General features: G+C 40.2%; 1 protein-coding gene across 1 annotated transcript in view; it reads left to right on the top strand.

Annotated features, from left to right (window-relative positions):
• Window positions 1-14,146, top strand: part of SUSD5 (sushi domain containing 5) — a 72,505-nt gene that overhangs the window by 15,273 nt on the left and 43,086 nt on the right. The gene's annotated exons all lie outside the window — the stretch shown is intronic.

Genomic DNA, 14,146 nt, shown 5'->3' with positions numbered 1-14,146 from the left:
GGCACTCTGTGGACAAAATAAATAACAAACACAGGATCTGATCAGAGCCCATTGAAGTCAATGGGGCCATGCAGCATAAATGTATTAGTTATTATAAATTTTTATAGTGCCCAAAGGAGTGCTAGGTTCTTCACAAAAACAAATTGAAAGACATGTTTCTGTCATAGGGAACTTACACTTGGATCTGATGTGACGAGTGCAGATAACAAACAGGAGGGGATTGGATGAGAAAGGACATTGCTTCAGCTATATGATCACACGGTGACTCAGTTTAGGCAGGAGCACACCTTGATGGTTTAGATAACTGATAATTGATGGACTTCTTGTGGACACTGGGAGGAACTACACAATTTTTGGTCAGTGGACTAAAATGTATAGATGTAATTTATCTAGACTGTAAAATTGTTGGGGCAAGGGTGCCAAACTATTGGGCCTAACACAACAGGGCCATTACCTCACTTGAAGTCTCTAGGTGCTCGTGTCTAAACGGAGTTACTGTGTGATCATTTTGCTGAAGCAATGTTCTTTCTCATCCTATCCCCTCCTGTTTGTTACCCTCACTGGTCACATGATATCTAACTGTAAATTCCCTGTGACAGGACCATGTCTTTTTATTCGTTTCTGTGAGGAACCTAGTACACCTTTGGGCACTATAAAAATAACAAAACAAATAATAAATATTAAGAAGGGGTATTAGGGAGAGACCCTCAGAGAATGGTGAATGCTTGGTGGATCAGGTCAGGGAGCTGGTCCCAGACATGGGAAAGCCATGTAGGAAAAAAAACACAAAGACAAAAATGGAAGAAGGGGAAAGAATGGATAATTATGTCAGAGACAAGGAAGCTTATAAGAATAAAATAGAGTTCTTAACTGTCAAATATGTTTCTTCAGGAAACAAGAGAGCAGTAAGTAACACTTCAAAGCCTTTGAATTTCAAGGTGCTTTGTGAACATTCAGGAACCTTCCCAACACATGATGTGAGGTAAGGAAGAATAGTTACCCTCATTTTATAGCTATGAAAACTGAGACAGAGAGACTTATTTAATGGTACATAGATAGTCATTAGTGACATGGGAACAGAGGCCAAATTTTTTTGGCTCCAAGTCATATGCGTTAATCACAAAGCCATTCTTTCCTCCCCTCATATAGTAAACATCTGGCCTTAATCTCAGAGGTCCTGAGCACGTACAGTTCCTGTGGACTTCAACAGGAGTTTGTAGGTGCTCAGCACTTCTGAAAGCTAGACCTTGAGTGTTTACCATCTTCACAACAAGCTAAAAAGTATTTTCCTGTATGATGTATGGATTGGGACACTTTAAGCTAGGTCTGGTTTAATCTAGAGTGTTTTACTACAATTCTATTGTATATACAAATAACTAAAATTGACACATCGGAACAGGGGCTGATGTGCCTGACTGAATAAGAGGGGCTAGTGTGCAGCCAAGGTTTACACTGTGGAGGCTCCCTAACAATCCCTCCATGCCCCAAAAAAACCCTGACCCATACTTCTCTCACCCACACCCAACAGCTTCCAAGTTCATACCCAGGCTCTTTCCCAGCAATCACGGTACTTCCCTCTCCCTCAGCTCCTCCATTACCCTGTCTCCTCTAAGCCTTTGCACTGCTTCTGAGGGGTGCAAGAAATATATTTCTGTATTGAAGTTTAAATGAATTATTACTCAAAGTTCTGTATTAATGTGCCTAGTATGGAATCTATTTGTCAACAAATATTTCCTGAATCTTTTTTGATGTCTGTATTGTTACAGGCATAGTTGCTGACAGGTATTTTGAAATAAATCACCAAAATAACTGAAACGGGCATAATTATTTTGACAGATGAAATATACAGTATTTTAAAATATTGTGCACAGGATTTTTAATTTTTTGGCACAGAATTTTTAATGTTTTGGTGCAGAATTCCCCCAGGAGAAGATCCAGGCTGGTCTTATCCCTATTTTACAGATGCAGAAACTGAAGCACAGTAACATCAACATGATAATCACACTTAAGAAAATGGAGCAGTGCAAAATTCTGTCCTCCTGGACAGAAACATAGCCGCATTTATTTTTGCAGGTGGCACATATCAGTAGATACGATACTATGACCAGGGTTGCATTATAACAACATAGGAAAGAAACAGTGACTTGGTCAGAGTCACATAGCAATTCCATAGCAAAGCCAGGAACAGAATCTAGGTGACCTGATTCCTAGTTTTGAGAGTTAACCACAAGATCATCTTTCCAACTTGTGAACAACTTTGCCTTCAGCTGGTTTCTCACCTCTTTAACCTTGCTCTACTCGACTGCTTCCTTTAATTTCTATTTGCAAAATTCTCCTGAGTAAAGTACATTAGCTCATTTACTGTCCATGTCCAGTGTTGACAAAGTTATGTTTTTCCACAGAATACTGTTCCCAGGTTCTTAAATTTTAGGGAATTATTAGCTTTGGTGACTGTTATTAGTTATTTTAGATAGCACTGGGCTACATGCACTTTATCATTAAAAAGTGCATGTAGCCCAATGCTATCTAAAATAACTAATAACAGTTTCCAATTATTTTTTTCTAAAGGGCAGAAAATTTTACTATAAATGAAAAAAACTTCAAACAAAAGCAATTATTTCTGGCATTCTTTTTTGTACAAATGAAAGTATTTAAAACTAATTTTAAAGTACTTTTGGAATTTTAAAAAAAACTAGTTTAAAAAAAAAAGGGAATAAGATAGCTTCCTTCACTCAAACGTCTTCTTTTTTTCTTTTACCAACCCAGTCCCTGAAATAGGTTGCAGGCCTGAAAGCCAAGAAAACTATTTTCATCCCTACAAAGTACATGGCAGGATTATTAAACAGGTCCCTTTATACAACTTTTCAGTAGAATTAAATGAGGAAGTGGGGTGGGTGGAGTGGGGGAGACAAGAAGGGTTCCCATTCTTCCCTCTCTAAGCACTGCCAGCATTTTAAGGTGCAAGACAACAAAAATATTCTCTATTTCTGTGCCACAATAGGCTGACGGGCCGATCTCAACTGCTCATTGAAGTCAATGGTGCTATGACAATTTACACCAGTTGAGGAATTTCCCTGAGTACCATGATTATGAAGAATGCTAAACTATTCATAATTAACAGCAGTCTGCTGTAGCACATCAGAATGCAATAGCTCTGTAGGACTGAATACCAGCAGCTCCCATTAAAATTATTAGGAACTGCTGGATCCTCAGCACTTTTGAAAAATTGGGCCACCTGTTTAGATTTTAAATAATATAGGCACCAAACCTTGGTCTCACTATGTAAAATATTAAGACGAATACAAAGAACCCCCAAAACAACAAAAGCGTGTCTTGAAGCCTATGGAATACATGTAATTCTTATTATTTTATGAGGGAAAATAGGACACTAGGGTCATATGGCAAATAATGATAGAAAAGTACAATTAAGATGTATTCCTTAAGGATTAGTGAAAAGAAAAAAAATGCAAGTCCCAATGAAGTAAATGGTCACTCTTAAAACCGTTACTCTGCTTTATACTTGAGAGGGGCGCTCTCTTGGTGGGGACTCCCACTGTGTTAGACACTGTATAAAGACATAGTAAGAGACAGCCCCTACCTCAAAGAGCTAAAAAGAAAGGGGAAAGAGAGATCCAAGCTCACCCAGCTAGTCAGTGGTAGAGCCAAGAACAGAACAGAGGTCTCCTGCATAGGGCTAGGTGGAGTGGAAAGGGTCTCATTCTCTTCAAGAAGACAATGAAAATTAGGCAAGGAGATGACAGCTCTGGTAGGGATGAAAGGCAGCTGGGAAGAGGGGCTGGGAATGAGTATATTTGCCCTGAGAACTTCAGTACAGAACACTGAGAATGATTATAGGGTTTTCACAATAAATAATAGCTATTTTATAGTATACTGTATGTGAGCCCCCATCACCCTGGATCATCAGAGATTCCAGGAAGACAGAATAATCTGTGGGATGTTCATTTTCCATCTTTCAGAAACCTAAAAATAAACACAAAGAAGAGGTTGGAATGAAAACCTAAAGAACATACTGTACCATGCTGGGCTACACATAGAGCTTTCAGATTTAAAGTTTAAATTCAAAAAGTACCGGTAGTTGCAAAAGACCATTATGTCTTCACAAAGCATTCCATCTTTTTCTTCCTTTCATTCACTGGCAGCTCACTTACTGGTTTTATTGAGTCATTAATCTGACAGGCAAGTATGTCACAAGAGCGTCATTTTGTTGCAACTAGTTATTAGCAGTTATTCCAAGCTGACAAATGAGAATTACAGGTAAACTTAACACCACTTCACTGCCTAAATATAACAATTTATACTACCTTATCGCCAGAAGGTGCTAAATATTTTAGAATTCATTTTAGAAAGGTTTGTGCAGCTTTTCCTTTGAGCCCACCAAACACCACTCCAAATCTTCACCGATTTTCCAAAGTTAAACTGATAGTAACCTGAAAAGCCATCGTCTTGATCTCTCTCACAACCAAAGTTCTCTATAATCCACATAACAGGTAAAAATAAGGCAATGACAGTGCAAACTCCTCCAGGCTGCCCTACTGATGTGCCCAGTCCTAAAAAGAGCCAATTTTGTGAGTGAAAGGGTCTCTGTGGGCTTTGAGTCCTTTGAGTCCTCCTGAAATTACCACCAATGATATCATGATCAGTTGTGGACATCTATTTACTAGGGACTGGACTGTGACCACCCACTCAGACAGCAGCATTGCTATCAGATGGTAACAACTTTTGCTCGCTACTGACCAGGGCTAAATTTGAAATAGTGATTTAGAGATTAAAGGATCCATATAATATTGCTTGATGAAGTGTTCCGGTATGTGTGCGTGTGGTAGAAGGATGTGTCACCAAATCAGTGCCGTTTTTATTTAAAATGAAATCAGTCATTCGGGCTGTTTCTTTTCTGCTCTGGCTGCCAATATCTAATCTAAGTATTTCCCAAAGGAGCACTAAGCAGAAAATAAATATGTAAAAATATTTTATTTCCAAAAATAGGACCTAGACTTTTTACTCTGCCCTCACATCATGTTGGTTGTTGTTATCTAGGAGGCTAAACCATTTTTATAGCTCCATGATTGTAAGACTTGACTATACAGAAGGTCTTACATTGTGTCCTAAAAGTAGTAAGGTTTGGGATCATCTGGATCTTCGTTGGCAGGCAATACTGCAGCTCATCGTCCCTCCCCGAGAACACCCTGCCTCCAGCACTTGAATTTCATCTCCGACACCCTCAGCCACAGTATCCTTTGTGATCAGAGTTTATCCCTTGTGTCACAGAATCAGTGCTGATCTCTGAGACAGATCAGACCTAGACCCGTCAGGGATGTAAAGATTAGGACAACACCTTGAATAGATTATTGAACTGGCAGTTAAGAGGGCAGAATGTGTGAAGTAGAAGACCCTCTTGAGGCAGGATTTTACAAAGTTGGTCAGCAGTGGACTGAGGTGTTCCCTGCTGGCTTTCACTATCAAGAAGGACATGGCTCTTTTTGACCATGATGGCACAGTTTGTCAGGAAATTCACATCACTCTGGTGCTCTGCTCCCACACCCCACCACCAGGGAATTCAGTCTTCTTTTATTTTATTTTTTAATCCATGGTGAAAGGATCATGGTTGTTGACACTTCTTTCTGGTTGAATTTCCCAACTTTGGAGTGGTCTGTGGGAGAAACGGGACAGTCAATGTGGTGCTCCTCATCTGACAGATCAAAGAGTGTCCTGTCAAAAGTTTGAACAGGATCAGACATCACAATTTCTGAGGTCAGGGTCAAGTCAGAAGATGGTACATGCTGCATCCTCTGACTAGCAAATGAGGATGCCTCCATTCAGATATCCTCACTCTGTCCCCATCTTGGATGGAGCTATCCTGGATGTCAAGAAATGTATTTCTCAATATAAGAGCGAACAGGGAGTTGGACGAGATGACCTCCTGAAGTCCCTTCCAACCCTGATATTCCATGATTCTATGAGAGCATAATAGAAACAACTGGCAAATATGTAGTACTCCATCTGATAACCTGCCTTTCAACATCATCAAAACTATTCATGGCATCCTACACACAGAAGTCCTCCTCTTGCAACAGGCTCATGCCTGTTCATGTTAGGGTATGTTTACACTGCAATTAAAAACCCATGGCTGGCCCATGCCAGCTGACTCATGTTCGCGGGACTCAGGCAAAGGGGCTGTTTAATTATGGAGTAGACAATTGGGCTTGGGCTGGGGCCCAGGCTCTAGGATCCTGCAAGATGGGAGGGTCCCAGAGCTAGGGCTGCAGCCCAAGCCTGAACATCTACACTGCAATTAAAGAGCCCCTTAGCTCGAGCCCTGCAAGCCCCTGTCAGATGGCACGGGCCAGCTGCGGCTTTTTAATTGCAGTGTAGACATACCCTTAGAGTCTCAGACCTACCCATTGCTAAACCCTAGCCTCCTCCAGTAGAAACTGCAAGATTAAATGGGCGTTATTTGGCTACAGATAATCTTGTTTCAGGGTTAAACCCACTTCCACAGGCTTCCTTCTACAATCATTGATATTACAATATTTTATCTGGTATATTACATACAACTTAAAAGATTAGATTTCTTTAAATATATAATAAAACAAAGGTGAAGTATCATTATACTGCAATATAACATTAAAATAATCATTATTATGCTAATCAAACATTCTTAACTATTCTCAGACAAAAAGCTACGTTAAGACAGAATGAAGCTTGAGGGTAGTTTGAAGGTAAAAAGATCACCACAGGAAGTTTTCAATTATCCCAAAAGCAAGCATTACTAATCCAGTGAATTCAAAGGTAAGGTTAAACGATCAAAGATTCCAAACATGTTAATGTATGGAAATACAAAGTTAAGGTCCTCACTCAATTCTGATTCTCCCCATAGTGATACTATGAAGGTAAAATGTTGTGAAAAAAATCTATACTATCTTTAAAGTTGTGTCTAATTTGAGGCCACAACACTAAAATGTCTTAATCATAATTGTATGATTATTGAATGGCATCAAAACTTACTAGCATTCCTCTTGGGCCATTAATTCCACCAGGTTGATCATTTGATACTTTTATGGTATACACTAAAACACGACGACAATAAGTTAATATTTAACAAGTAAAACAGGAATACAAAATACATATGTGCAAATTAGCTGAGTTAATACAGCAGAAGCAGCCTTAACTTTTCGATTTCTTGACTTGGGCGTGCTTGATTTCTCAAGCTTAACATTGCAGTATTTTTATATTTAGTTATCTTGTTTCTTTAAAGGAAAAATAAAAAAAGAAATCTGGAGCTATTTGGCATGGGGAGATTACAAGCTGCACTTGATTCACTTCAACATTCCTTGAATAGGTCAAGAATTATAGTTGGCACCACTGCCACTAAAAAGCCTTCATATCATATGCATGTCTCAGCTAAGCTCTCAGTTTAAGGGCACCACTAAAGCTGAAGGGCTGATTGGCAGAACCAACATTTTAAAAGCTCCATGAAAAACCTTAAAGAAAAATTCTAATGCCTATGAGCCAATCTGGCACCTCTAAACTGTAACTGTAAAACCACTGAACCATTTTTTGTCTTCAAATTTGGCTTGATTTTTTTACTTTAATTGGGATATACAAGACAACCACAGAGCAAACCTTCTACTTGAAACTATTTTGTTATTTATGTAAGTGAATTAATTGCAACATATAGGAAAAGTATATTTTTCACATTCGGGTAACTAAGGAACAATTAAAGCAATTTTCCTTTGCAACCCAAAAAAGAATTTGTTTGAGAGAGTTCTGAGCAATGGAAGAAAGTGGAATGTACATATGGAATCTGGATTTCACCCTCTATATAATAATTGTATGGGTGTTTTTTTTCTCCTAATGATGATTGGAGGAACAGTTTTTCTGTATTCATGGTATTGTAAGAGGTTTTCAGAAATAGCTGACATCCAGGTCAGATGTTTACCAGAACACATAATTATTATGGCTCATCAGTATTCTGACTCATTAGTTCCTTCCATGTATATTTAAGTGTTGCATAGACCTCTGCAAAGAGAAAAAAAATTGTGCCTACTTGTGAAATAACAGTGGGTACAGATCACACACCAGACTGGACTAAGCAATAGACTAAAGGATATGCTAAAAAGATGTAGAATTCCATATACATCTGGGCTCAAACCAGAACTGAAATCCACTCAAATTCAAATCCCACAGGGCATGGCTATGCTGCAACAAAACACCTGTGGCTGGCCTCAGTTAGCTGACTCGGGCTCATGGGGCTCAGGCTGAAGGCAGGGCTGGCTTTAGGCCGATTCCCGGGAATCGGGCCCCATGCCTGCACCTAAGAGGGCCCTGCGTCTTAGGCGCCTTTTTAATTTAAAAATTTTTTTTTACTCACCTGGCACCCCCGGGGGTGGGGTCTGGGTCTTCGGCAGCATTTCGGCGGCAGGTGTGTGTGTGTGTGTGTGTGTCCGCTCCGGGTCTTCAGCGGCATTTTGGCGGCGGGGGGTCCTTCGGTGTTGCAGAAGACCTAGAGCAGACCCCCCACCGCTGAAGTGCTGCTGAAGTCCCGGGCTGCTGCCAGGTATTCAAATCGGGCCCTGCAGTTCATAAAGCCGGCCCTGGCTGAGGGACTATAAAATTGCAGAGTAGAGCTTCAGGCTTGGGCTGGATGCTGGCCTCTGGGACCCGCTGCCCCTCACGAGGTCTCAGAACCTGGGCTCCACTACAAACCCAGATGTCTACGCTGCAATTTTATAGCCCCGCAGCCCAGCCCTGCAAGCTGGAGTCAGCTGACCCAGGCCAGCCCCGGGGTTTTTACTGCAGTGCACACATATGCAGAGTGATCCCCCTCTTCCATTCTATTCGGTGTTCAGAGTGTAGTATCGTCTTAACCCTGGTGACTCCTAAGCAGCAATAGTTCTAGTACTGGAAATAGTAAATAAAAAACATGTGCAGCTTTTGTTAACATCTCTGCTACATGCATCACCAATAACTGTTTCTATAGCGGTTGGCACTTTACAGACATGTAGAAAGACATATACCCATCCCAAAGAATTTACAGAAAAGGGCTTGATTTTGCAACTCTCACTCACACAAGTAGGCCTATTGACTCCAAACAGTCAAGTAAGGTTTTATAAGCCTGCTGGATCCTTAAACCCAATGGTATGAGGTGCTGAGCCCTCTCATTTGAAGGGCTCAGTGGGAGTTGAGTGCAGTCAACATCTCACAGGAAATGCTCATCACCTTGCAGGATTGGGCTGTAGGCATGAAGCATACAGACAGAGAATGTGGTGTTGGAAGAATCAAATAGGCTTTAGTTATTTCCCTATTTACATGAGAGAGGATTTCTTCATTCTCAGAGAAATTGTATCTGGATGTTTTCAATTTTAATCAAAACAAATTCACAATTCTAAATTTTATAATATACAGTACCAAGTTAAACTCTTAAGTGCAGTGTCACTTAAAACCTTGTTTGAAGCAGGAATGAATTAATCTACCGGAAGAGTATTTCATTTTTTTAACTTAATGAAGGAACATGGTTTAGCTGTAAATCCAAGAGTTTGGATCTTTTCGTAAGGGATTCAAAAGGTCAAACACACTGGAGTCTTACTTTGTGTATAATGGTAAAAATTACTTACTTCATAGCTTTTTTATTAAGTCTTATTTCTATCAACAGTAACTAATAAATGCTATTCTAAGGATTAACAAGTCAATGTACTATATTAGATTTCCATCAGCTATATACTTGCAATAGCAAACCACACAGGAACTTTATATGGCATCTGAAAAAAATTAAAAAGCAGTTCGTTCTTTAAACACACAATCCTATATATGATTCAAAGTATCCTATTTTGGACATGATAGCAAAATTCCAAGGATCCGTCAGCCAAAGAGAAATTTTTAGTCTACCCCAGAAATAGCACACTGAGTAGTGGTGCTTTGGGTTGCAGTAGTGGATAATAGCTAGAACAGAGGATTAAAAGTCAGAAAATGCAGGCTCCAAAGTTCAGAACTGGATGCCTGAGATCAGGCACTGAATCCTTACTTAGGCACACACAGTCTGTTTACACTGGAGATGTAAGGTGTAATTTCCAACTGGAGCAGACATATCCGTGCTAATCAGAGTGGTGCAAGTGGTGCTAACCACCTGAATATGTATCTAGGGTCTTGGATGAGACTGTATTCTGGGCAGTGCCCACCCTGCCACTTGCACCACCACACCTACACTTCTGTTTTTAGTGCTCTAGCTTGATCAGAGCAAGCACAGATATGTCTCCTTGAACTGGAAATTATACCTTCCAGCTCCAGTGTAGTCATATCCAAAGGGACATGGATTGATTTTCAGAGATCATGAGTGACCAAAATTCCCACTGAATTTACTGTGGAGCAAATTTTCACTCTCTAATTCTGAGTGCCTTGGATTTTGGGTACTAAACTTTAGACACCTAGAACCAGCCTTTTAAAGCTATTTAGATGTTTCGCTGCTCAGCACTGCAAAGCCTAAGTGATTTAGGCAGTTAAACCTCATTTTCTGAAATGACTTAGGCATGTAAGTCTACGTTCCATTGACTTTCAGTGAGACTTTGCATATAAAATAATGCAAACAAATTGTTGTGGTTGAAAGGATCAAACAGCTAGAATGCACTTAGGCACAGACGCTGCAAGAACTTATTACCATGAGTAATTCCATTTATTTCAATAGTAAAAGTTAAGCATGTGCCTAAGTCTTGGCAGGGCCACATCCTTATGCAGTAGGAGGGAAAATCTAAAGATTTCCTTCCTACTCTCACATGCATGTGTGAATGAATGTGCACATGCACACACATGAACGCTTTTTATGTAAAATGAGCCCACCATGTGCAGTGTTGTTTTTCCAGGAGGAAAAAATGCATCGGGGGGGGGGAAGGGATTGCAGGGGGAAAGGGGGACTTTCTGATGAGGTTTTCCAAATTTTCATTTTTTTGAACTTCTGTATCACTGAAATATTTAAATGAACATAACTTGTATTTTGTTTATGGTGCCAGCAATTAAATTCTGGTATCAACTTGTGAATGACATCTTTAACTATTCTAGAAAGTTAAAAAGGAAGTAATGAGACCATCAATTTTTTGATGTAGTATATTTTAATAGCTCATTAATATTGTTTTAAGTTTGTAAGCCTTCAAATCAATTTTTAAGAATAATATTTTGAACAGGTAAAACATATGCATATAGGCATATGATATGAAGAGTTATCAGGTCTCCCCTCAGTCTTCTTTTCTCAAGAATAAATATAAACAGTTTTCTTTTTAACCTGTCCTCATAGGTCAGGTTTTCTAAACCTTTTATTATTTTTGTTGCTCTCCTCTGGACATTCTCTAATTTATCCACATCTTAAACTGTTGTGCCTAAAACTGGACACAATACACTAGCTGAGGCCTCACCAGTGCCAAGTACAGTGGTACAATTGCATAGTCCCTGCATCCCTGGCACGGAGCATGGTCAGTGAAGATGTAATCTTGGAAGAATTTAGCTGCCAAAGTCTCTGCTAAGCATATGGGAACAGATTTTTCAAAGGCTTTCAACTTGGCCAAATTCAAGCAGATTTTCAAAAGAACAGCAAAAAATAATTAAACAAACAAACAAACATCCCTGCCATCAAGTGCATCCGTGCCAAAATGTCATGTCCCTGCTCTAAAGCATGTAGGTACTACAATTTCTCAACAAAAAATTTATAAGAATTTTTTTTTAGCATGGGCAAAACAGTGTATTTTTTCCTAATCTAATCCTTGGAAATGTCTGAATCATTTTTTGCTGAAACTTTCCAAAAAAATTCAGCCTAAGATAGATGCCAGTATGAGAAGTTTCAGCCTGAAGAGGTAAAGTTAATCAAAATTATACGCAACTGAAAATAGGATCTTATAATGGTAAGTTTGGGTAGCCATAAGTATAGGCAGTGCTAACAGCTTCATCTATAATATACGACTGTTTGCTCCTCTTAGTTCTGTAGAGACACCAAAGCTGAGATAGAGAGAGATGGATTCTATCCCCCTTTTTGTTCAACATCAACAGAATTGTATACTTAGTTCGAATTTGTCACTTTTGTTAAAACCCATTGAAGGCAATAGGATGGCATAGGTGTTACTGAGGGCCTAACTGGAAGACGGTGGGATTGCATAAGTGGCAGTGAGGCCATAATTTGTTCTACAAAACCTTAATTGTAGGTGAGGAAGATGTATAAGGAAAAAAAAGACTAGCTTGACTCCAGGGTCTCAAGCTGAGTTTTCAGGGCTTGCAGGTAGGGAAAAACAAAACACATATTTTGCTTGTAAATAAATGGAGCATATTTGATCGAAATCACAGACACAAAAAATGTAGGTGTCAGTTTCAAGTGTCACTTTTCACAGTAGTGTCTGCTCTGTTCAATGTTGATAACAGTGGGCTGCGTGCGTGTGTTCCTTCTGCGTGCTGCCTCAGCTCTGTGCGGATAGCTGACACAGCAGACCCTGAGAGAACCCCCAAAGACCACAGACTCTGATAAGGTACGAAGGCACCCAGCCAGGTTTATCGTCAAATGAAGCACAGTAATAGTTCCCCGTAGACTCTACAGGACATACTACGAATATGTGCCCCTGACAATGGACCGGCTCAGTCAGTGGCGAGACTCTCCACTGCCCTCTAGGCCAGACAAAGACACCGCCCTAGGGATGCATTCTTATACACAGATACAAACAAGTATCACTCTTGACGTATTGAGGTGCAACCCCTCTACATAGCAAGGTATAACCAGGGCCACCCCAAGCACATACAACCCATCTAAGCAGTAAGCTGCCACCTCTCACCTTGTACATGTTGGTTGGAACAAAACAACTCTAGCCATCATATTATCCTTTTGACCCTGTCGTTAGGATGGGTCAGCCTGTTCCTTGTTATCTGCGTGGAATGTGCCAGTATCAGGGTGTCCTGGTACCGTATGTTTATATCTGTAGTATCCAATACATTGTATGTATATGTTTGTGCAACATCAGCCCTTTCCTTGCCAGCTTCTGTGAGCAGGACCTGCCTCTGGCTCACAGCTTCACTTTGCTTTATATTAGCAAAGTCTTGACCGTTACTTTAGCTCAGGCCTTAGGCCTCAGACCGGGCCTCTGATACCAAGGGTTTATGTGTCAGGGCCTCATCTTACTACAAGTAGTAGTGCACTTTGTACCATTTTTGTGCCTATCCATTCACCCAGTAATGGCCCCTAAGCACATCTTGTATCAGTCTTAGAAAGGTTTAAATTGTTTACCAGATTCACAGCTGCAGTAGAATAACAACTATTCATCTTTACTTTTGAGACCCTTCATGGACTATTTCACCCTATTTATCATTTTTCATATTCTATCAGACGGATATTCCCACCTCCACTGTCAGCGATGCCAGACTTCATTGCCTAATTGCCTAATTTTCCACTAAGCACCTTCAGGCTCTTCTCCTGTCCCCCATTACGCTTAGAAAGAGCACCCTGTAAATATCTGCAAAACCATCACGTTGCTTCCTTCAAATTGCTTCCTAAAACTTACCTGTGCTTCAACACCTACAAAAAACTTGACACTGGTTAGCTGGTGTGCTCTGACTGCTGCTTATCACTCAGATCATAATTTTCTCATTGTTACCTTTTACTCCTCTATTTGTTTGCTTTCTCCCCCTACTGTAAGACAGTCCAATAGTTAAAGCATTGCTCTAGGACTCAGGAGATGTGGGTTTTAATTCTCTACTCTGCCACAGACTTATTGTGTGACCTTGGGCAAGTCACTTAGCCTCTCTGTGCTTCAGTTCCTCTTTTATAAAATGGGGATATTGGCACTGCCCTATCTCACAGGGGAATTGTGAGGTGGTCAGATACTACAGTGAGGAAGGCAAGATCTACTTTTCAGGGCAGAGATCACATTTTTGTTATGGAGCTGATGCCTTTAGACATTACAGATTAATTAATCCTCACAACATCTCTGAGATATAGGTAGGTGAGTAAATATTATTCCCATTCTATAGGTGCAGTAATTGAGGTACATATATGCTGCAGCTGGTGGTGTAATCTCCAGTTTGGGTAGACAAAAACACACTAGCTATAATCCAGGTAGTGCACTAAAAACAGCAGCTTAGCCAAGGCAGCACAGCTGGTGGCACGCAG

Source organism: Gopherus flavomarginatus, chromosome 2, assembly GCF_025201925.1.
Source record: "Gopherus flavomarginatus isolate rGopFla2 chromosome 2, rGopFla2.mat.asm, whole genome shotgun sequence".
NCBI lineage: Eukaryota > Metazoa > Chordata > Testudines > Testudinidae > Gopherus > Gopherus flavomarginatus.
Note: the sequence above shows the minus strand (reverse complement) of the source record. Positions and strands in the feature narration are given on the sequence as shown.